At 39.7% G+C, this 25,184-nt stretch overlaps 2 long non-coding RNA genes and 1 pseudogene across 5 annotated transcripts in view; 2 read left to right on the forward strand and 1 right to left on the reverse strand.

The window, feature by feature from the left end:
- Nucleotides 1–25,184, reverse strand: part of LOC108292546 — an 87,926-nt gene that overhangs the window by 62,459 nt on the left and 283 nt on the right. For all 3 annotated transcript variants that reach the window (XR_005197558.1, XR_005197559.1, XR_001820308.2), the window contains exon 2: nt 3,837–3,962. This is a non-coding gene — a long non-coding RNA (uncharacterized LOC108292546). The remainder of the gene's footprint in view (nt 1–3,836; nt 3,963–25,184) is intronic.
- LOC108292547 lies at nt 111–23,143 on the forward strand. Its single transcript, XR_005197560.1, has 3 exons — nt 111–352; nt 9,585–9,695; nt 23,111–23,143. It is a non-coding gene; the product is annotated as an uncharacterized LOC108292547 (long non-coding RNA).
- On the forward strand, nt 18,061–19,240 carry LOC108292542 (annotated as a pseudogene). The gene has a single exon (XR_001820306.2). The product of XR_001820306.2 is annotated as a heterogeneous nuclear ribonucleoprotein A1-like (transcript).

Here is a 25,184-nt window from a genome sequence, read left to right on the forward strand (position 1 = left end):
TCTGCTTGGAGAGGAGAAATTACAATGTGCAAAGACCCTGGGGCTAGAAGGAGAGAAATACACATCTCCCCAAATGCCAAGCCTGTGTTACTGCTAAGAATAGCCTTTATCCTAATCTGGGAGGAAGCGCAGAAGCCCTGGTTCCTGTTTCTCTCTCCCTCTCTCCTCCCTCGTTTCTCCCTGTGTCCCTCTCCCCTCCCTCCTATCTCTCACTTCTCCATCCCCCTCACATCCGATGAAGGTTGATTATAAAGAGGGCAGTGAGCCTGTCTTTCCTAAAGTGACTGAGACTTTAGTCACAAAGGCTAGAGAGAAGATGTGGGAGGAGAGAATAAGAGTCCAGAGGACCAGGGTGGGAGGGAGGGAGAAGGCTAGAGCAGCATGGGTTGGTGGGGAACAGGAAGAACAGGACACAGGAATCTTCAGCCAGCTGATTGACAGGGTTGGTGGGACCCCCAAGAGCGTCCCTGGGGTAAACGGTGGCATGCCCCCCCCACCCCATTCTGGCAGGACATAGGCATCACCTTGAGGGAGGGAGCCAGGTTTCCAGACCTCTGGCTAGTATATGGGCTGACAGTAAGCAACTCTCATCTCCTCAGAGATTACAAACCCAAATTACGTCTCTAAAAATCAGGTTCTTTCAGGCCGGAAATGGTGGCTCAATGCCTGTAATCTCAGTACTGTGGGAGGCCAAGGCGGGCAGATCACTTAAGTCCAGGAGTTTGAGACCAGTCCTGAGCAACATGCAAAAACCCCATCGCTACAAAAAATACAAAAATTAGCCACGCGTGGTGGTGACTCGCGTCTGTGGTCCCAGCTACTCAGGAGGCTGAGGTGGGAGGATTGCTTGAGACTGGGAGGCGGAGGTTGCAGTGAGCTGAGATCGTGCCACTGCACTCCAGCCTGGGCAACAGAGTGAGACCTTAAAGGTCAGAGGCACAGGGTGAGAACATCAGAAAGGATCCTCTTTCCTTTGTTAATGAAGAATTAAACAGATGTTACCGTTAACTGCCTTGCAGAAGTGACCCTCAGGGAAATGGGGTCACTTCTGTTTTGGTTTCCTCATTACCTGCTGGGCCCCTGCCCATTGTTTCTTTCTCTTGTCCACCTTCCTTCCCAGCTTCCCCCTTTTCCTCTTTCAAGAGTGCAGCTTTTGCCCACACCATCTGTGATGTTCCTCCCCACCCCTACAACCCTGGCTCTGGCTTCTTCCCCTATTCACCTTTCCTGTTGCTCCTGGATCTTTTCTGGTCAGAGTGTTGTTGTGGAAGGAAGGGGGAGAGGGCTTGGGGACCCAAATGTCTGATGCCTTGCGGATTTCTAAGAGCTTTCCCATAGAGCCTGAGGAGAGTCAGGCTCTAGGTCTTTCTTGACTCAATCAATCTGCAAAGCACCTCTGAAAAATTACTAGACAGCTGACAGCCCTTAAGTTGTATTATCTCTATCTTGAATAGCCCTTGCCCACTTCTACCATAGAAAAGTATTTTAGTAACTCATGAGTCAATAGGAGCAGAAGGGGCCTGGCAGGCACTGCATAAATACATATTACGGTTATTTATCACAAATGAAAGCGGCTCATAAATAACAAAACTGGCCCAGTTCTGCTTCTGTTGAATAAAAGGAAAAAACCCACAAACATCAAAGGACAAAAAATAAAAGGGAAACGCTCTGTAGAAGATGGCATTACTTTGTGTTCTATAGCTGAATAAATTGTAGCAGTTTCTAAAATGCTCCCGGAGAACAAAGGATTTTAGAAGAGACCTGCTCAGAGGCCCTGAATTGTGGGTCTGGGCTGCCCATGACCAGCAGAGGGCAGAGTTCCTTTATAAACGGAAGACTGCAGAGCTGTGAGGAAACGGTAATTGATGGTTCAAGGTTGTAAACTGCTTATTCGATGCTGCAAATACTCCCTTTGGGCCTATGCATACCCCCAGAGATCATAGCCCAATATTCTTGATAGGTTACAAAAGACTCGATTTCAAGGAACAAGCTCCTTGTAATTATTTCTTTGTAAGATTAAAATCTGGGCAGGAGGCTAGCTTTGCACAAACCTCCCTCTGGGTGCCACAAACTGCTATTTAATGTGCAGTCACTGAAGTAACTTGTCCCTGTCTTGGGCCTGACATAGCCACTCATAGCTGCATATTTGATACAAAGTATCTAGCTTTTCCAAGTTAGATACAAAGCCCAAAAACTCCCCCTATGTTTGAGCTTTGAATCTAACTTGGAAAAGCAGGTGCTGTGTCATGAACTTGGTGAAAAAGTTCCTACTGTTGGTCATTCCCCTTTGTTTAATGAATACAGAGAAATCTATCTGGGAAACAGAGATAGGAATGAAGATTATTGGAAATATTTCCTTAATATTTGGATTAGCATAGCAAATTGACTCCTAGGTATGTATCCAAGATAACTGAAAACACATGTCCACACAAAAACCTGTACACAAATATTTCTAGCATTATTAATCATAGCCAAAATGTGGAAACAACCCAAGCGTCCATTGACTGATGAATGGCTAAACAAAATGTGGTTTATCCATATAATGGAATATTATTCAGTCATAAAAATGACTCAAGTATTGATACATTACAACATGACAAACTTTGAAAACTTCATGCTGATTGAAAGAAGCCAGTCACTAAAGACCCATATTGTATTATTCTAATTACACAAAATGTCCAGAATAGGCAAATTCATAAAAATAAAAAAAAACAGATCAATGATTTATTGGGGCTGAGGAAGGGAGAAATGGGACTGACTCCTAATGAGTAATTTTTGGGATGATGAAAGTGTTCTGAAATTAGATAGTGGTGATGGTTGGACATTTCCATGACTATACTAAAACCCACTGAATTATACACTTTTAAAAGGTAAATTTTAAGTATGTGAATTATATCTCAATAAAACTGTTATTAAAAAAGATTTGGGGCTGGGTGCAGTGGACCATGCCTGTCATCCCAGCACTTTGGGAGGTAGGGGGTAGGAGGATCACTTGAGCCCAGGAATTCAAGAACATAGCAAGACTCTATCCATATTGGAAAAAAAAAAAAAGATTCAGACCAAAATAGACATTAACAGACACCATAGAAGGAAACTCAGAGCAGGAAACAAAGTGAATATAAAGAGAACATTTGACTTCTGGGAGAGTCAGCCCTGCCCCCATTTAAAAAATACTTTGGATGAGAGCAGAGTAGGTTTAGTGCAGGTTAAAGACAGAGGCAGCCAAATTCAGTGTAGAAAGCAAAGAGAATTATCCACAAAGCTGAACTGAACTTGCTTCTTCTCCAGCTGACCCACCTGTAAAGAGTTTACACCTCTGATCATGCTGGCCTTGGTAATATGGGTGCTGGTTCACTCAAGGCAAAAAAAACAGATTTGATGTCATGGTGACAGAAAGTACAGGGGGAAATAAGGGAGAATCACATTCTTCAAGCCACAGTAACAAGAAAGGCTTACCAAGCTCTCTGGAGGTGGCAAGGAAGGAAGGTGATAATAGTAAAGTCACCAGCTCAGCTGCCAGGCAACTTCATGGTCACACTTGAGTTCCAAGTATATGACCAGTGACACCCAAGAGGCCAGAAGCCTGTGCTCTGTTCCTTCTGTAGCCACCACAGCATCTTGCAGAGGCTGGGCCCATGAGAGCCCTTAGTAAATACTCAGAAAAGGGAGAGAAAATAAGAAATAGATGAGCACACAACTCCAAAGGCCAAGGGAAGTGCCCTGAATGACCAAAGCCAGGGCTAGGTGCAGCCTTGGTCAGCACATCGGAGAGGAACTACCCTTGAATTAGAAAGATAAGGAGAGACGCCTGCTCTTTATCAGAGCCATCCACTCACCCATCACTGGACCTGCCTGGCTGAGTTTAAGCAGGGCGATGTCTCAGGCACACCTGCGCACACCCTTCTGCTATGACGTGCTTGGTATGCCTCATTTCTTGCCTTCTTCCAATTCCTGTGCAGAAACTGTAATACATTAATATCATTGTGTGAGATAAAGCCAAACTTTGTTTTGTTTAGAAATAAAACATCCTAGAAGATGCACTATGAAGATACTCTGCATAAGAGTAGGCCTTTTAAAATTTATTTTTATTGATTTAAAAACCAAACCAAACAAACCTTCTGTTCTGTAATTGCTCTTGGTGATCAGGGAGAGCAATGATACTAGGGTGTGATCAAATGTTTCCAGTCCTGTGTTTTTCTCCAAGTCTGGTCCTCTGGGTGAATGTTACACATTTTAGGGAACCAGGGAATATATCTAACTATGTCTTACAAAATTAGCTTAATTATAGATTCAGCCAAGAGATGGGAACTCAGTAACTAATTATGTAGCTAGAGCTTCATAGGGGCATTGGAGCCAAAACTCATAACACTCTTTATATAGTAAATAAGAGGTTAAAAACAACTGGCTAGATACCAATTGTTTTAAATAAATTATATGAATTCAGCAGTGGAAAGAATTGGATTTGGGAGTTGGGCAGATCTGGGCTTACAACCTGGTTACTTCCTTCATTGATGCCTTTAGTAAATGTGTATCGATCACCTACCCTGTACGAGGCACTCTTTTAGACACTGAAAATCAAAGCACAAATGAGAAAGACAGTCTGTCTCCTCAGAGAGCTTACAGTCTCAGAGCTGCACTAAATACCTGGTATCTTTAAAAGGTTACTAAACCTGCTGGGCACGGTGGCTCATGCCAGTAAGCCCAGCACTTTGGGAGGCTGAGGTGGGCGGATCACCTGAGGTCAGGAGTTCAAGACCAGTCTGGCCAACATGGTGAAACCCCGTCTCTACTAAAAATACAAAAATTAGCTGGATGTAGTGGTGGGCGCCTATAATCCCAGCTACTTGGGAGGCTGAGGCTGGAGAATCGCTTGAGCCCGGGAGGCAGAGGTTACAGTGAGCTGAGGTTGTGCCACTGCACTCCAGCTTGGGCAACAGAGACTCTGTCTCAAAAAAGAAAAAAAAAAGGTTACTAAACCTTTCTGTGTTTAAAACTGTAAAATGAAAAAACAAAACAAAACAAATTTGAAGGTTGTGAGGATTAAATTGAATACCATAAACGAAATGCTTCGAATATTGCATTAAAATAGTTTTGCTTCCCTTCTCCTTATATATACACCTCCTTGGTATCATTTTATCATTTGCTACCATTTACTACTATCATTAATTGAACATTCCTAGCTTAAAAGGAGACCAAATGGGTCAGGGATTTGAAATGGAAACCCCAAAGCAACTCCATTAGGGAACAGTATGTGTTGTAGTTGAGAACATGGGGGTTGACATCAGAGGACCCCAGATAGAAACCAACACTGTTACTTGATGATTTGGGGCAAGTTATTTAAACTCTCTGAGCCTCACAGAGTTTCCTCCTCTGTGAGGGCTGATAACCTTATTCTCCCGGAGCTGTCAGGGAGGTTTAGTGAGATGCTATATGTAAAACACCTGGCTTATTGTCTGGTACATAACAGGTGCTTGGCAAAGACTGTTACTCTTATTTGTTTGTCTTGCTTTCAGAATATCAATTTTTAGGGTGGGCACTGGTCTTAAATAGCATTACGGCCAATTCCTCATGTTACAGATAAGGAAACTGAGGTTCAAAGCAGGTTGGCCAAATCATATAGTTAGTTGGTGTCAGAACTGAAATCTCTGATTCCTGCCCCAGTTTTCTTTGTTTCTACTTCATGTTCAGGGATGGATTTGACTAGAATATTGGTTTTAAGGAACATTAAGCTCACACATATAGGATGTGGTAGAAAGCTGTCTTCCTTTCCTAATCTTTAGTTTCTTCTTGTACAGTAATGGAGTTGTCTAAATGACTCTACTCAAGCTTCTGAGACACAATGTCTCTTTGAAGTGTAGCTAGAAAACACAGGGAGCCATGGACAACTTCACCTGCCCTTGCTAAGTTCAGGCTCTTGATCTTTCTTTTTTTTTTTTTTTTTTTTTGAGACGGAGTCTCGCTCTTGTTACCCAGGCTGGAGTGCAATGGCGCGATCTCGGCTCACCGCAACCTCCACCTCCTGGGTTCAGGCAATTCTCCTGCCTCAGCCTCCCGAGTAGCTGGGATTACAGGCACGCACCACCATGCCCAGCTAATTTTTTGTATTTTTAGTAGAGACGGGGTTTCACCATGTTGACCAGGATGGTCTCGATCTCTTGACCTTGTGATCCACCCGCCTCGGCCTCCCAAAGTGCTGGGATTACAGGCTTGAGCCACCGCGCCCGGCAAGGCTCTTGATCTTTCAAGGATTAGGTGCACACAGATGGAAGATTCTTGCCCATCCATCCCTTACAAGGCCACCATGCCTGACCTTCCAGGTGGCTGCTCTTTCAATGAAAGTGATTTTCAAACTGCAGATCATAACTTATTAGTGAGTCTTGAAATAAATTTAGTGAGTATTTCAAAAATGGAAATAGAAGTGATTTAAAAATATCAAACTATGCCACAAGTTATAATAACAAGTATTACTTTGTGAAATATTTGTTATATGTGTCATATGTGTGTGTGTGAATTTAGGTACTGTGATGTCACAATTCTAAAAGCATTTTTTACTGTGTGCTGTAGTCCAAAAAGATTGAAAACTACTGCTTTAAGACATGATTTGTGTTGCCTGCAATTAAAAAAAATTCTCACTTTTAAATCTCACATTATTCATTCACTCAAACAATTGTTTACTGAGTGCCTACCAAATGCCCGGCACTGTTCTGGGCACTGAGAATATAGCAATGAACAAAATAAACAAAAATTCCTGTACTCATGAAGTTTAGTTTCTGGTGGGAGAAACACAAGCAATACATATGTAAGGTACAAAATGTAGGAAACATAAGAGAAAGGCAGGCAGGAAGGAAGGAAGGAAGGAAGCAAAGAGGGAGGGAGGGAGGGAGGGAAGCAGGGAAGGAGGCAGGGAGGTAGGGGAAGGAAAGAGAAAAAAAGAAAGAAAGAAAAAAGAAAGAAAGAAAAGAGAAAGCAGCAAGCAGATAATTAATTCAGGACATTCATAACGATTTAACCCAGAAAAAACACTGTTGGCATTTTGCTGTATGTCCTTATAGATTTTTCGGCATACACACATGCCATTTATCTCGCCATTTAGAGGACTTCAAGGTAACAGGCCTTAGGTAAATGTGCAGGATGCTGCTGACCAAAGTCCTGTCCTCTGAAGCATGAAAGGAGAGGCTCTGCTTTCCTCCCCACCTGCTTGCCTCCTCCTCCTTCTTTCTCTTCTGTATTAATTACACTACCAGGCCCTCAGCCCTGGACACAGAGACTTCTGCTGCATGTTAAATGGGCACAGCACCAACTGACCCTGCTCACAGGGAAGTTCTGTGTCAGAGTTCTGTTGCATACTGACCTTTAAAAGCCTTAATGATTTAATCATTTTATAGATTGAAAACATTGAGGTCCAGAGAAATTGTGACTTGTCTGAGTTCCCACAAATGGTAAATGGAATCAAGAGCCTGGAATGCCTTGTGCTCCACCGCCTGAGAGCTCTGGTTTGGCCTCTCCATCTGCTGTGCATTTCACATTCCTTCCTTATTGTGCCAATATAGCTGTTGTTTTAAGTTTTTGTTTTCTCTAAAATGTACAAACCGGTTAGACTCATCCTGGCTTAAATGACCATTAATTTAGTAAATCTCCTTGGATTTTGTGACTGCTATGCTATAAGCCTTAAAAATAAATGTTATAAGATGCTGCCCTTGGGTCCAGCAGAGAAGAAGATAGAATTGGATCCCTTTCAAACCCAGTGTTTACACTCAGATGCCTCTGGCTTTCTCATTTACTTTAATAAGCTATTTCATGAGGTAACTTTATCTTTACAGATACATTTTTTCTTTTTTTTGAAGGAGAGATGATTTTTAGCTGAGAGCAAGGAACTTAAAATCAAGAGGTTTGTGCTCTTGTCCCAGTTCTGCTGAGTAACCTTTGAGCAGTCACTTCCCATCTGTCAGCCTAAGACTGGATGAGGGGCTTTTAAGCTGTGGTCAGTGGGGACTCAGGATTTTCAGAACATATTTCCGGGCTACCACCAGACACCTAAAGTGAAGGCTCAGAGGCTGCTGTCCCAGAACCACACTGCCCCCTTGTCTCCCTCCCTCCCTTACTCAGAGCAGCTCTCCTTTAATTTTTTTTTTTTTAAAGGGGAGATTCTGCATAAAATTTTATTTAAAAGTTCTGCTGTTGTTAGTATATAACAAGCACCAGAACAGCTAGATGATCTGAAAAATCCTTTCCAGCTTAGCATTCTGGAGTTTCTGAGTTCAAAGATCAGCTCTTGCTTTTCTTTTTTAGCTACCTCTTTGCTCCATGGACATGCCAACTGATCACCTCTAAATTATAAATATTCTCTCTGCTGCCCCAAGCTGACTGCTAACTATGTATTATGCTGGTTATAAAGATCCTGGAAATGAGCTTGTCTGCCTATCCTCCCCTAATAATGTTGTCACCAGCAGGAAAGAATATTTGTAGCAGTGCTTATTTGCTGACCAGGGATTTGATTTTTTTTTTTTTTAAGCTTGCATTTGCTTTAACTACTTAGGAAAAACAGTTCCAGAACCATCCCCAGCCCTGACCAGCATAGCAGCATCCTCATTCATATGCTGCTGCTTTGTCTGGCTAAAGGCATTCTGCAACGCCATTCCTAACCGCTCCCCACTGTGGTAAGCAGCTATTCCGTTTGGATTCCACATCCGCTCCTGCACATTTTGTTTTTCAGGCTGTCTGTCTTACTGCATGCTCCCAAAGTTGCCTCTGAAAGCCAGTGATCTTTGCCTGCCACTGCAGTCCAGCCAGGCCTGAGCCAGGCTGTACCTGCCCAGCCCTACCTACAGCACCACAGCCCTTTCTGGTGCTGATTTATTTTACACACACTGTACCTGCTCTGCCCAGAGTAGAGCAAGACCAATTTTTCCTTTACAAATAAGTGATTTGAACTTTCATCAAAAATACACTGGTGATAAAAGCAGACAAAGATAAATCAGCATTTTCTACTCAGAGGTGTCAGTAAAGTTCAAGAATTGGCTGCTAGATGTGTAAATCAGGATATAGGACGGGAGAAGCAAAAGCTGATCACACTCTGAGCGTTCCTTACCTCACTTCATCCTTATAATAACCCTCCTAGGTAGATATTCTCATCTCCATTTGTTAGAGGAAGAAACAGGCTGGAGGAGGTAGAAGAACTTGTCTAGACACACAGTTGGGAAGTGGCAGATGCAGGAATTGAACTTGTTGTATCTGGCACCAAATGCCCTGTTCTTTCCACGACATCATGCTGCCTTCTTGATGAGCATGCTGACTCATTTGGGAAGTTATGTAAGCTTGTAAATCACATTGAGATTCCCAGATAATGTGACTGCATAAAGAAGAACAAAGTGCTGCCATGAGTGGCTTTGGTGCAGTGACAGAAGCACCAGGGGAGGCTCTGCAATGTGGAGGAGTCAGTAAAGCTGTTGAGAGGAGAGGGGCTGCACCAGTGGGCCCCAAACCACAGGTGACCATTGATTTCTTCCCTTCCCAACCTGTTCTGTAAACAAACAGGTTTTAATTATAAACATATGAATAAAGCTATCTATCCATTTAATTCACAGAAAGTTACTGAAAACTCAAGCTTTGACCACCTGCACAAGGTATACCAAAGGTGCCCAGGGTCAGATGGTTTGGCACCACTCCAGTCACCTCCATCAAGCAAAATAAGCAAGGTAGGTCTTTAGTATCATCCACATATGCTTGTATTGACTAGAGGAGTGTCATAATCAGATTTGCATTTTGGAAAGTTATCCCAGGCCTCTGTTGGGAGAGGGAGAAGGAAGGCAATGCTGCACTGGCATTGCCATATCCCCACCCATATCCCCCTAGTATGCACCTCACACCCCCAAGGCCTGTGACTCTTTGTGCTCTGGCTTGGTAGCATGCACAGCCCATACACAGTGCAGGAGTGCAGGCCAGACGTGCTGGGAGTTGATGCCCTGAGATCAACCCCCAAACAATAATGAATGGGAGAGTTGATGGGTAAACACCCCAGCTTCCTTTCCTGTTTGTTGGGGTAACTCTAATTCATATTCTACCCTGTATCTCAGAGTTTCTCAGTGGGGTAGAGCTCCAGTGGAGTTTCTCAGTGGCATGGAGCTCTGCAGTGCTTAATAACACGTACTTTATTGGCTTCTTTCACTTCCTTGTCTTGCTCCCCAAATCAGCTCCCAGAGTTTCCTGAGATCACCTCTCAAATGATCTATTTATAGTAGAATCCATGTTTCAGGTTTCATTTCCAGAGGACCTCAAATAAAGATCATTCAGAAGCTGGTGTGGTGGCTCATGCCTATAATCGAAGCACTTTGGAAGGCTAGGGTAGGTGGGTCACTTGAGGCTAGGAGTTGAAAACCAACCTGGCCAACACGATAAAAACCCCATCTCTAAAAGAAAAAAAAAACAAAAAAACACCATTCAGTACCTCAGTGCAGAGATGAATAATGTGCACTAGACAAAGGGAAGAGAAGTGGGAATGGAGAAGAGGGTGTTGCTATGAGAAATATTCACTGTGAGATTTAGAACTTCAAAATAAGAAACTCCTACATTCAATAGTAATAAAAAACTAACCTAATTTTAAAAATAGGCTAAGGACTTGAATAGACATTTCTCCAAAGAAGACATACAAATAGCCAATAGGCATATGAAAATGTTCAACATCACTAATCATCAGAGAAATGCAAATCAAAACCACAATGTGATACCACCTCATACCTGCTTTTATATGTATATATACGATAAGTGCTGGTGAGGATGTGGAGGAAATTGGAACCCTCATATACTGTTGGTAGGAATGCAAAATGGTGCAGCCACTATGGAAAACAGTATGAAATTTCCTAAGAAAATTAAAAATACAACTACCATATTATCCAGCAATCCCACTTCTGGATATTTATCCAAAAGAATTGAAATCAGGGTCTCAAAATGATATTCGTATACACATGTTCATTGCAGCACTATTCACAATAGCCAAGATGTGAAAACAACTTAAATGTCCATCAACAGATGAATGGATAAAAAGAAAATGTGGTACATACATACAGTGGAATACTACTCAGCCTTAAAAAGGAAATTTGGCAATGTGCAACAATATAGATGAACCTTGAGGACATTACATTAAGTGAAATAAGCCAGTCACCAACAGGCAAATATTTATGACTCCACTTATATGAAATATCTAAAATGAAGTACCTATGATTTAAATTAATAGAATCATAAAATGGTGGTAGCCAGGGCTGGGAGGAAGAGGAAGTGGGGAATCACTAACAATGAGCGTTGTGTTTCAGTCAAGCAAAATAAATAAGCTCTGGAGAGCTGTTGTACAACCTTGTACCTATAGTCAATGATAATGTATTGTACACTTAAAATTTTGTTAAGAAGGTAGATCTCGTATTAAATGTTATGATTTAAAAAAAAAAAACTGGTTAAATGGAGGGGTAAGAGAGAAAGGAGGGAGAGAAAAGATTCTATAAGAACTCTGGGTCTTTGGCTTAAGCTTCTGGGTGGATACTGATGCCTTAAACTAACTAGGGAATAGATTTCAGGGGTAAGAAAGTAAATCCAATTTCGGATATGTAGGAGAAAGTGACATCTGGCTCTGTGATGTCATTTGCAAAAATGAAAGTGCCCCCTTTGCCAAAAACATCTTCCCAAACCTCTTACCATAGAGCTTGAAATTCTATATTACTCACTCCTTTGGCTTGCTTTTTCCAGAATGCTATTTTCAAAATGCTCCTGAGATTATTGATACTTTTGTTACGTGTGATAATAGCATTGTGGTTATGTAGAAAAAAATCTCCTTAACTGTTAGAAATACATGCCAAAGCATTTAATGGATAAAATAAAACACTGTCAGGGACTTCTTTCAAATAATCCAACAAAAAGAAAAATGAAGGATATATACAGGGGGATAGATAAGACAACATGGACAAAATATGTAAAATGATAAGAGCTTGGGAATGAATACAGAGGGTCCATTATACCATTTCTTTTACTTTTGTGTGTAGGAAGTTTCCATAACAAAAAAAAATAGAAGTTACCCTGGTATTTTTAAAATGCTCTTGGCAGGATATCTTATCCAATTGTCTTTAACACCTGTGAAAGAACAACCACAAAGTTTTGAAACTTTGGTTGGGTTTTATATATTTAGAATATTTAGAAGAAAAGGAGGCTGGTTCTTTCAAAAAATAGACTTGTGAGGAGCTGGATTTTAAAAGAGAGAGGAAAACAAGATTCAGATGTAGAATTTCATATGTTCTTGCCAACCACATGATTCCTTCCACCATTTTCCAGAGCATAAGAAGGCACCTCATGACCCTCCATCATGCCTTACCATGATGGTCCCCATCAGAGGCTTTATGTGCATGCTCTCATTTTATCTCCAAAACACTGTCTAGACATCCATTTCCAAGAAGAAGGAACTGAGGCTGGATAGGTCAGGTTTTCTGCCTATAAGCCATAGAGTGATCAATTCCAGGGACATTGGGAGAAGAGCCCAGGTTTGACATTCTATGTATCTGACTCCAAAGTCTGGTATATTCCACAGTCTTCAGTCTAGTTTGCTGTGGTTGGCTTTAGGTCACCTTGCCATTCCAAGAAATGGTCATTCAGAAACTGGCTTCAGCAGAATTGATTTTCTGGGAATCAGCCTGCTTCTGCTATGGACAAGCTTAAACCAAGAAAAATTAATAGCATGCCCCTTTGGGCAGGGATGACAGGGTGATAAGAGTCCATAGACTAAGTGAGGACTGTCAGGAAAGCATCATGTCTGTTTATTCCAAATCCCAGCTACTTGAGAGGCTGAGGCAGGAGGGTGGCTTGAACCTGGGAGGCAGAGGTTGCAGTAACCTAAGATCGTACCATGACACTCCAGCCTGGGCAACAGAGCGAGGCTCTATATAAAAAAAAAAAAAAAAAGAAAACCAAACTTAAAGTCAGGTAAAGGAGATAATTAAGTAAAATTGTAAGTATTTCCTATTGTTGGAATATTATACAGTATGTCCATCATTTACAGATGTTATTATCCATAATAAAGATTACAGAAAACTGTTTAGCAAAATATAGAATACATATAGGATGATTACAATTTTCTAAAACATGCTATCTGTGGAAAAAATATTGGAATAAAAAAATGTCAAAAAATATTATGTGATTGTCCTTAGGCTACAGAAAAATGGGTTTCAAAATATTTTAATTTTTCATTCTATTTTAAAATTTTCCTGTAATGAAATATATTACTTTTGGAATGGAAAAAATGCTTTAAAACCCCCAAAGAACTTCATTTTACTTTTTAACCTTGTTTAATCAAGGGTAATGCTTATAAGAATGAAAGAAGTTAAAGATATTTCTGGTTTCATGTTCCGAATTTAAGTATTATTTGGTAGGAACTCTGAGAAAGTGATGCTAAGTTATGTCTTGGCTGCCCTCAGTTAGCCACATATACATGAAGCAAACCTCATCACTGGGTCTCCATCCCCTTTCCTTGATCAATATTAGGAAACACTGAGAAGTCTGATCACCTAAAGATCAATGTTCAATGATGGCAAAATACATACTCTAGCAATAGGTCTAGCAAAATCTGGTATATTCCACAGCCTTCAGTTTAGTTTGCTGTGGTTAGCCCTAGGTCACCTTGCCATTCCAAGAAGTGGTCATTCACAAACTGGCTTCCACTGAATTGATTTTCTGGAAATCAGCCTGCTTCTGCTGAGGACAAGATTCAACCAAAAGATGGGAGACCTCAGGAGGTTAAATTCATAAGCCAATATTTTAAATTAGCCATCCTTGGTATATTTAACGAGTCACAAGAGTTAGATTCTGTAAATAATAATCTTTCAGAGGTCAGATCCATGCTGAATTTTTAGAAAGCCACAGTCAACCCAGGCAAAAACTTCAATGATATCTTTTACCTGGAGAGGGAACACTCTCTACAACTATTAAACCAAAAGCTATACTACACTCACCCACAGTAGCTACTGAGTTCCTTGGCAGGGGCTAGTGGTTTCTTTTAGTCAATTCTGAAACTGAAATATTGAATATCTATCATTTAGAAACATGAAATCTAGCAGTTTCCTTAAAGAGGCTTTAACCAATATGGCAAAAAATTATAAAAAGTTTCCTTATAGCCTAACTAGCATTAGGGCCTGCCATGTACCCTGAGTCCTGGGTCAGTTTCTTCAGGGGACATGTGGAGCAAGAAACAGAAATTGTTCTGAAGGAGAGGAAGAAAAAAACAAGTACAAAATTGCCTGTAATGCCAAGTAGAATAAAAGAAATAGGATGCAAATTTAGTGAAGAGAAAAATCACCTCTATTTGGGGGCCATATGGGAAGATTTCCAGAGAATGAGGCATTTGAATCAGACCTTGATAGGCAAAAGATTTCGGTCAGCCACAGGCAGCGGGAGGGTATAAGATGACATTGATGGAGGGAATAACATTATCAAGCAAAATAAGATATGAAGAAAAGAACACTTTCCAATCTGAATTTCTAAAAATGCAAGTGGCCCTATGAACGGAGGACACGGGAGTCATGGCCTGGCCTATGACTGGGCTTCGTTTTGCTGGGGATGAACTTGGAGCTCTGTGAACTTTGAGAGGCAGGTGGAGGAGAAAGCTGCTTGGCTGGCGGGGCTCCCAGAACAGACTTTGGGAGTGGAGAAGAGGAGTGAGAGCTCTTATTGCTACAGAGATAAGAACTTGGTAGGAAGCAATAAGAGATATTAAAAAGACATCATTGGGGCATTTGCTTTGTGATATAACTCCCTTCCTCTGTATCCACATAAATCGTTGATCAAAATCTACATTACTAGACAATGTGTTAGACTTGAATTTTGAGAGTGTGTGTGTATGTGTGTGCTGGGGGCGGTGTATGTGTGTATGGGTTGAGGGGTGGTGGGTATGGAGTATATTCTAGAGGTGAGAGTGGGATGAAAGTAGAGGCAGCAAGAGGGGTGTAGGCACATTTGGTTAACAACTTACTTGGAGGTGAAGAAAGGCAACTGGTCACTCATTCATTCACCACTACTATGTTGTACCAAACACTGCACTAGTGTCGAGATGCAGGGGATCCAAGTCTGATATGGTCCTGGTCTTCAAAGAGCCTACCTTCTTGTTGGGATGGGGGCAGAGATGAGCTAAATGATTTAAAAAATGCATAATTAGGATTGCAGTTAGTGCTATTAAGGAGAAGCCTGTATTGCTATGAAAGTTCATAGAGGGATTTGACCTTGTTGGTTAGTTAAGGGGCTATAGAATTGAGTTCCGAAGGACAAATAGGAATATAGAGTGTAGTGTTTAAGGTAGAGCAAAGAGTAAGTGCAAAGGCCCTGTGGAAAGAAGGAACTCAAGACAGGCCAGCATGTCTGAAGAATAGACAGTGATAAGGAGCATGGAGTCAAGCACCGCTGAAGAGACAGGAAGCAGACCACCACTGGGTGTTGTAAGTCAGGTAAGGGTTTAATTAGGGGTGATAGGATCATTTATATTTAAGAAGGTCACTCTGGCTGCTGTATGGAAAAGGAATGGGAGTAAGACAGGAGTAGATGTACACAAGAAAATCAACTAAGAGGCTGCTGCTCTCCCCAGGCAAAAGATGATGGTAGGGCTATATTTTATCACAAATAAGAAAGCATGACATAGCCTCAGATAAGAGGATTAACCTTCTTTTATATTACATTGAAAACGTGCAAGAAAATGTCACCTTACACTTTGTAGGAAACTTATTGTTCCTTTCAAGTAGAAATATGTGCTTATGTAAGTGACTTTAGCAATAAGAACAGATATATGCTAACACTAGGATGAAAAGACTGTCTCTGAAGAAGTGGAATGCAAAATGTAATATTCATAAGCTTTTGGATATGTCTACATGACAGATGTGTTTCTAAGCATACTGTATATTTTAGGCAGAATTTTTTTTCCTGGCTGGTTTGTATACAGCACACTGAATGGGTAGAGGGAGCAAAGCATTATGTATGAGTTACTTTGTCTTTTTATACAAACAATTCACAGATGCATTCCTACTAAAATGCTTCCATTTCACCTTCAATTCATCTTGTATGCTCTAATTTTGTTCAAGGAGAAATGAACAAATCGCAATGGCATTGGGAGATTATAATACACCTCTATAGATCAAATAGACAAAATGAATAAAGATATGAGAGATTCAAACCACACAATTAACAAGCTTGGTTTAACCTTGCACTCAATAAATATGAAATATATATTCTTTTTAAGCTCACATGGAACTATTATATAAACTGATTACGTATGATTACAAGGTATGTTCATTTTCTAATAACAGAATATGTATAATTTTTACATTTTTCTAGATGTATGTTAAATTTCCATAAAATGGCTTGTTTTTATATGTACCTATGCAAAAATCTTGCATGTTCTTCACATGTACCCCAAACCTAAAATGCAATAAAATACATATTTAAAAAAAAAAAGCCAAACCAAACCAGAGCAAACAAAGATACAGTCTCAAAGAGAGGCTTATCAAATTTCAAAGTAATATCACACAAGTTTCTCTGACAATAATGCAATTAAATTAAAAATTAACAATAAAAAAGCATTTTTTTGGAAAGCAAAAAATGCATTTCTAAAGAATTTGTGACAAGAAAAAAATCATAAAGGAAGCTGTCAAATACTCAGAACTCTATATCAATGAAAATAATAAAAACTTGTGGAGATGTAACTAAATGAAATGTACAGAATAATACACATGTATTATAAAACAGAAACACAAAAATGAATGAGATAAGCATTCTATTTAAAAACCAAGAAGACATTAGAGTAAATGCAAGAAAAGTAGAAGGGAGGGAAAAGTATTGATTAGAAATGATTAAATAAATAAAAATAGAATCCCAATCAAAGTCCCAGCAATTTATTTTGTGGATATCAATGATCTGACTCTAAGATTTATATGGAGCAGTAAAAAACCCAGAATAGCTAACACATTGTAGTAGAGGTCCAAGCAAATGCAATAAATAAATACTGGGCCAAAGACCTTAACAGACACCTTACCAAAGAAGACACACAGATGACAAATAAGCACAGGAAAAGATGCATTGTATTATGTATCATCAGGAAAATGCAAATTGAAACAACAATGAGCCACCCCTTTATATCTGTTAGAATGATCCAAGTAAGAACACTGACAACATCAAATGCTGAAGAGAATGTGAAGCAACAGGAATGCTCACTAATCAGTTGTGGGAATGCAAAATGGTACAGCCACTTTGGAAGACAGTTTGGTGCTTTCTTATAAAACTAAACATACTCTTACCATACAATTCACCAGTTATGCTCCTTGGTATTTACCTAAAGGAGTTGAAAGCTTATGTCCACACTAACACCTGCATGTGGATGTTTATAGTAGCTTTATTCATAATTACCAAAACTTAGAAGCAACCAAGATGTCCTTCAGTAGGTCAATGGATGAATAAATTGTGGTACATGAAGACAATGGAATGTTACCCAGCCCTAAAAAGAAATGAGATCTCAAGCCCATGAAAAGATATGAAGTAACCTTAAATGCATATTACTAAGTGAAAGAAGACAATCTGAAAAGGCTAGATACTATAGGATTCCAACTATTGGCCTTCTAGAAAAGGCAAAATTATGGAAAGAGAAAAAGATCAGTGGTTGCCAGGGGTTGGTGAGAAGGTGAGGGGAGGGTTGAATATGCAGAGCACAGAGAATTTTGAGGGCAGGGAAAATATGCTGTATGATATCATAATATTGGATACATGTCATTATAGGTTTGTCCAATACATAGAATGTGCAACACCAAGGGTGAACCACAATATAAACTATGGACTTTATAATGATGTCAATGTTGGTTCATCAATTGTACTACTCTGATGGAGGATGTTGATAATGGGGGAGGCTATCTATGTAGGGCACAAGTAGTAAGTATATGGACAATCTCTGTATCTTCCCCTTAATTTTGCTGTGAACCTAAAACTGCTCTAAAAAATAAAATCTTTTAAAAAAATTGGTTCTAGCATTCTGCCCGTGGATACCACCAAAGAAGCATCATTAAAGTCTCTCTTCTCCCTGAGATCATGTCTAAGTCGGAGTCTCCTAAAGAGCCGGAACAGCTGAGGAAGCTCTTCATTGGAGGGTTGAGCTTTGAAACAACTGATGAGAGCCTGAGGAGCCATTTTGAGCAATGGGGAACGCTCACAGACTGTGTGGTAATGAGAGATCCAAACACCAAGCGCTCCAGGGGCTTTGGGTTCATCACGTATGCAACTGTGGAGGAGGTGGATGCAGCCATGAATGCAAGGCCACACAAAGTGGATGGAAGAGCTGTGGAACCAAAGAGAGCTGTCTCAAGAGAAGATTCTCAAAGACCAGGTGCCCACTTAACTGAGAAAAAAAAAATTCGTTGGTGGCATTAAAGAAACACTGAAGAACATCACCTAAGAGATTATTTTGAACAGTATAGAAAAATTGAAGTGATTGAAATCATGACTGACAGAGGCAGTGGCAAGAAAAGGGGCTTTGCCTTTGTAACCTTTGATGACCATGACTCCGTGGATAAGATTGTCATTCAGAAATACCATACTGTGAATGGCCACAACTGTGAAGTTAGGAAAGCCCTGTCAAAGCAAGAGATGGCTAGTGCTTCATCCAGCCAAAGAAGTCGAAGTGGTTCTGGAAACTTTGGTGGTGGTCGTGGAGGTGGTTTCGGTGGCAATGACAACTTTGGTCGTGGAGGAAACTTCAGTGGTCATGGTAGCTTTGGTGGCAGCTGTGGTGGTGGTGGGTATGGTGGCAGTGGGGATGGCTATAATGGATTTGGTAATGATGGTGGTTATGGAGGAGGCGGCCCTGGTTACTCTGGAGGAAGCAGAGGCTATGGAAGTGGTGGACAGGGTTATGGAAACCAGGGCAGTGGCTATGGCAGCGGGAGTGGCAGCTATGACAGCTATAACAATGGAGGCGGAGGCGGCTTTGGCGGTGGTAGTGGAGGCAATTTTGGAAGTGGTGGAAGCTACAATGATTTTGGCAGTTACAACAATTAGTCTTCAAATTTTGGACCCATGAAGGGAGGAAACTTTGGAGGCAGAAGCTCTGGCCCCTATGGTGGTGGCGGCCAATACTTTGCCAAACCATGAAACCAAGGTGGCTATGGCGGTTCCAGTAGCAGCAGTAGCTATGGCAGTGGCAGAAGATTTTAATTAGGAAACAAAGCTTAGTAGGAGAGGAGAGCCGGAGAAGTGACAGGGAAGCTACAGGTTACAACAGATTGAGAACTCAGCCAAGCATAGTGGTGGCAGGGCCTAGCTGCTACAAAGAAGACATGATTTAGACAAATACTCATGTGTATGGGCAAAAAACTCGAGGACTGTATTTGTGACTAATTGTATAACAGGTTATTTTAGTTTCTGTTCTGTGGAAAGTGTAAAGCATTCCAACAAAGGGTTTTAATGTAGATTTTTTTTCTTTTTCTTTTTCTTTTTGCACCCATGCTGTTGATTGCTAAATGTAATAGTCTGATCGTGACGCTGAATAAATGTCTTTTTAAAAAAAAATTGGTTCTATTAAAAGACAAAGTAGATAGCCCTCTAGCAGAGTGGATGAAAGAAAATGCAATAACATTAGAAGTAAAAGGGGGAATATAATTATAAAGACAGTGGAGATTTTTAAAAAATCATAGAATGAGACTTGAAACTCTATGGCAGTACATTTAAAATAAGATATTTGAGAAAATACAAGTTATCAAAATTAATTCAAGAAGAAAGAGAAAAACTGAACAAACCAACAACCATCACAGAAGTTAAGATGGTAGCCAAAAATCTCCCCTGAAAAAAACATGGAAGACCCAGACAGTTATACAATAATTCACCAAGTCTTCATCAAATAGATAGTCCCTATCTTATACAAACTGTTTTGGAGAGTTAAAAAAAAGAGAGAGAGAGAAATCTATCTTACTCATTTCATGGAAATATACTACCTCCATTAAAAAGAAGGAAGTATAGCCAATGTATACACATAAATATAATAACAAAACTAGACAAGAACAAAATAAGCTAAAAAAAAAACCCCTTAGAGTCAATTCACCTATGAAAATAAATGACAAAATTCAAAGTAAAATGCTAACAAATATAATTCATCAGCATATTAAGAAGCATACAACATGGCCATGACGTAGGGTTAATTCCAGAATACAAAACAGCATATCAGAACAACTTACCAAGGCTATCTACCCTTTTAATAAACTAATAGAGAAAAAACAGATAATAGGTTTTTAATATGTTGAAATAGCATTTGATTAATTAAACACTCATTCAAGATTTTAAAAAAACAAAAAACTTTTCGCAAGGAATATAAGGGAATTTTCTTAACCCAATAAATGTTTCTGTCAAAACTTATAGCAAGCATCACATATGATGGTAAAATATCAGATTATTTTCAATTAGAGTTGGGAACAAGATAGGAGACCCCCTGTTTCCACTATTATGCAACATTGTAGTAGAGGTCCAAGCGAATGCAATAGGAGAGAGAGGAATAAAATAAGTTTAAGACTTGGAAAAGAAAAGGCAAGACTGCTATTTGCATGAGCTATGACTGACTACATAGAAGAATTTTAAAGACTGTAAAGAAAAGCTAATAGGACTAATAAAAATTTCAACAAGGTTACTGGTTCTAAGTATACAGAAGTCAATAATATTTCTATATCTCAGCAATAACCAATTAGAAAATGTAATAGGAAAAATAAACAACAGCAGCAATAAATATCTATAATGTAGCAGCAATTACTGTTTTAGGGAGGCAAGAGTTCTTTATGGAGAAAGTTACAAAACATGATTGAAGGGCATAAAAGGAGGCCTGACTAATGATCGCGGATGGGAAGATACAATACTTACAAGGATGTCTATTCTCCCCAAATCAAGCTATAAATTTAGTGTAATTCCAATAAAAATCTCAATGGATTTTTTTTCATGGGACTTAATAACTTAATTCTAAAATTCATCTGAAAGAGAAAAGGAACAAACGTAGTTTAGGCAATTTTAAACTACAATAAAACAGAGGGATTTGTCCCATGAAATAACAAGACATTACAAGGCCATAGTAAAAACCTATAGAAAGCAACATATGTTTGTCATGGACAGGCCTTGTAGTCTCAAAGCTCCTGCTGAATACATTACTACTTAGGAAGAAAGTAGTCCTAGGTGGGCCTTTTCTAAATATGATAAGCTTCTGTGACTTACATGTACCTATTGGGTGGAAACAGTTGTATACTTATTCATGACTGATCAGGACAGTGCCCAAGTTAACAGAACTACAGAAGAGTTGTATACAATGAAAGCCTCCCATACAGTGCTTTGGGACAATCTAGACTGAAGTGTCAAACTGACGCAGTAATGTCTTCTTTTGGAGGAAGAGTAAGTGCTAGGTAAACAAATAGAAAGTGGGTTACTTGAGCTCAGGTAGGATCCTTAAAACCCTAAAATATTGTTCTTATTCTCCCTTAGGGCAGCTGTTCATTTCAATATTGGGAGGCAAGGTCCCAGGGTGGCTATATAACCAAAGAAATGACTGTCCTTGCTACCCCATGTTCCTGGATCTCCTTGCCAATTAAATTAATTCACATAGCACTCTGTCTCTTCCTTGCAGCCTTAACAAGACTAACAGGAAGATCCAAGTTTGATGGGGCCTCATTTATATATAATTTGGAGGAGGCTTCTTTAAGAAAAATTATACAAAATTTCAAATATAATTAGATATAAATGAGAAAAATCACAATAAATTATAAATTTAAAACATAAACATCACAAAATGAAAAATATAGAAGAAATAAAATATTTGTGCTAGTTTTCTGAAATACCTCTATATTTTTTCCTATATATTTTGGCTGCATACACTTTGTTTACCTCTTCAGATAAGATTTTTGTAATATTGTGTTCTATAGAGGAAAAAGCAAGATAATGCAGTGGGTTTTTGATTTACCTTTCTTACAGTTTCTATATCCACCAGTTCATCTTCTGTTCCTGGAAACCCTGTCCTATTCACATAACCCAACCACCCCTTTTCATTTGCACTCCTTCACTTCACCACATTATCCCCCTTCTTCTAGCCAAACACAGGTATATATACTTCATCCTTGTATCCTATGGCCTGATAAATTCTGTTAGGAGATTTCTTGGAGAAGTAAAGGTCTTCAAAACAGGAAACATTCATTGATGAAATGACAACTTGTGAAATTGTTCCCCACCTAAATTGTCCAATCTTTTTAACCTTAGTGCCTACACCCACTTCTATCAAAGTCCTGGTCATTCATTTGGAAATATCCAGCCCTCAAATACAACTGAAATCTATTGCAAAGTAAAAGTGCAAATCTTGCAAAAGATGTGGAGTTTCATGACCTTGAAAGCGATGTTAGTAAACTGCTAGATCCACATGTAAAGTCATTAATAAAGGAGGACCTCACAGAGTTGGACCAGATAACAAACGAAAAAGAGAAAATCAATGAGAACAATGTTGACATCAAACTTCAAAAGGAAATAATCTGATTTCAAAGGATTAAGAGAGGACCTTCGGAAAACTAGATAAACGCCTCCAAAACTTTTGCAAATATGACCCTGCTGCAAAAATCAAATGCACTAGGATGGATAATGAGCCATTTAAAAAATTATGTTCCTCCTCCAAAACAACATTTGAGTTGTCAGAATTAGCACATACTTGCAATTGTAAACTAATGTGTTAAATATAAGATAAATTCATTTTCATAATTTGTGGTTAAATTTTTTTCCATATAAAGTTCAAGTCTTTTTCTTTCACTCTTTCACTATGGCATCTACGTCTCTATCTTTAATGGATTCACTCTAAGAGGGCCTTTTCTGGTACCAATTATCTTTGGAAAAGAAAGACCTTTCGTATTCATCTTTGTTTTACAAACATGTAATATATTTTAATACCACCGCCCCCCACTGGAAATTGTAAAAAATACAGACTCTTGGGTTCCTCTGCCAGACCAATTTTGAATCTCCACGTGGAGAATGCGAACTAGGAGCTGAAAAGAAATTCCATATTTTAATTTAGTAATTATTTTTACTTCGACTTTTTTTTTTATTAGAGGTGCAATCTCACTATGTTGCCTAGGCTGGACTTGAACTCCTGGGATCAAGGGATTTTCCTGCCCCAGTCTCTCCAGTAGCTGGGACTACAGGTATATGCTACCACATCCGGCTAACCTCCCTATTTTTAACACTTATCATAAGCAATACTCGTGATAATCAGGCAAGTGTAGTGATAACCACTTTAACTCATCCAAAGCTTTCTCTCTTTACAGTAACCTTAAGAAATCTTCTTTAACCTTGTCAGCTGGTTTTGAGGTAGGAGGCAGGACTCTGGCACCGCACCAAATTGAGCACTAGCCTAAACAGGGAGGCGGTGGAAGCCGCTTTCCATCAGATACGCCCACCAGTGTGTCAGTTCATCATTGCCATGGCAACACTCAGGAGTTACCGCCCCTTTCCAGGGCAATGACCCGATGAGCGAAAAGTTACTACCCCTCTCCTAGAAATGACTGCATAAACTGCCTCTTAATCCGCATGTTATTAAAAGTGGGAATAAATGTGAGTATAAATGTGACTCAAAGCTGGCCTGAGCTGGTGCTTTCGGCCTCTGGGGTAGCCTGCTCTACAGGAGCAGTCACGGCTGTGACACCACCACAGCTGTAACACGGCCTCTTCAATAAAGTTGTTTTCTTCTACCTCCGAGTTGCCCTTGAATTCTTTCCTGGGCAAAGCCTAGGCCTTTCCTGGGCCAAGGACTCTGGCTGCCTAAGTCCCACTTTGGGGCTTGCCTACCCTGCATCAGTTCGAACTCACTGGACTCATTTCTTTATCCTTTTATTTTTTTACATGCTCTCCTTCCAAGATCAGTGTCTTATCTATACAGGTTTTTGAACCTTTATGTAGTCTTTAGAATTTTATAACCTGCTCCTGCTTCGTATTGTCTTATTTTCTTAACATTTCAAAACACCTCTGAACACGTCAGAACTTGTTTTTTCTCCTTTAAAATTGAGTCTGAATAACTCATCTTGTGTTCATTTTTTTCTACATTCCCTCAGCCTGCATTCTCATGAGTCCATTTTGCTCTATATTCATCTGGACATTAGACTACTTTGCAAATATTATCATTTCTGCCTATTCTTTCTGTACTGCGTGATTGTCAGCTCCTGGAAGACAAACACCCATCTTCCATTTTGTCTGGATTTCCCCAACTGAGCCTAAAAGATTGACTTAACACCGACTAGTGTGCTGTGTGCTTCACGCAGTGGGTGCTTAATAAATATTTTAAAACAATATTAAAATGTTGAATATATTTGACAGCAGTGCTGCTCCTCATCATTTCAAATGCCAACACTTTCTAGGTCCCTTTTCTGCCTAGCAACCATTTCCCAACATACCTGCATGCCCCCAGACGTTTCAGGAAAGCTGGGGCTCTTTTTTGATCCATCTGTCTTTGCCCCAGTTACGGAAATATTGCTTACATTTTCCCCCTTAGGAGTATCTTATTGGTACTCAAAGACCCTACCACGAAACCTGAAGTTGCTTTTTCTCCTTGGTAATTAGGGGAGAGGGAAAGACAGCAGGGATAGAGAAGGTTTTATTTCCTATTACTTCAGTTTTCACCCCAGATCGTCGTTTACAATAAGATACAATGCCCCTATGAGTATTTTCATACCTGTAAGGATGTTTTTCATTCTTTGCATCTGAAGAGCGCTAAGGATTTTAGGCAAGAGGTTTCAGTATTTTAACTAAGATATTGTTTTCTCATGAGCTTTATTCAACACCTCATTTTCTTCTTAATCTCCTATAGTCAGTCAGGCTACATTTCTCTAGTAACATCATTTTTCCTATTAATCATTATTTCGTACCTGTGAAAAATAAGCTTACACTTAATGTATGAATCTAGCATGGTAATGTACAGAAAAGCTTATTCTCTTCTTCTGGGGTAGGGAATTCTGTTTTGCAAAGCACTTTGCCATCTATTTGTTAGCTTATTTAATCCTCACAACAACTTTGCTAGGTGGACAGAACAAGAGTCATTATCTCCAGGATAAGGAAAAGGAAACTCAAGAGACGTTAAGTGACTTATCCAAGGTGATACAGCACGGATAGACGCATACTGAAAACCCGAACTT

Source organism: Cebus imitator, unplaced genomic scaffold (genome assembly GCF_001604975.1).
Source record: "Cebus imitator isolate Cc_AM_T3 unplaced genomic scaffold, Cebus_imitator-1.0 Scaffold494, whole genome shotgun sequence".
Classification (NCBI taxonomy): domain Eukaryota; kingdom Metazoa; phylum Chordata; class Mammalia; order Primates; family Cebidae; genus Cebus; species Cebus imitator.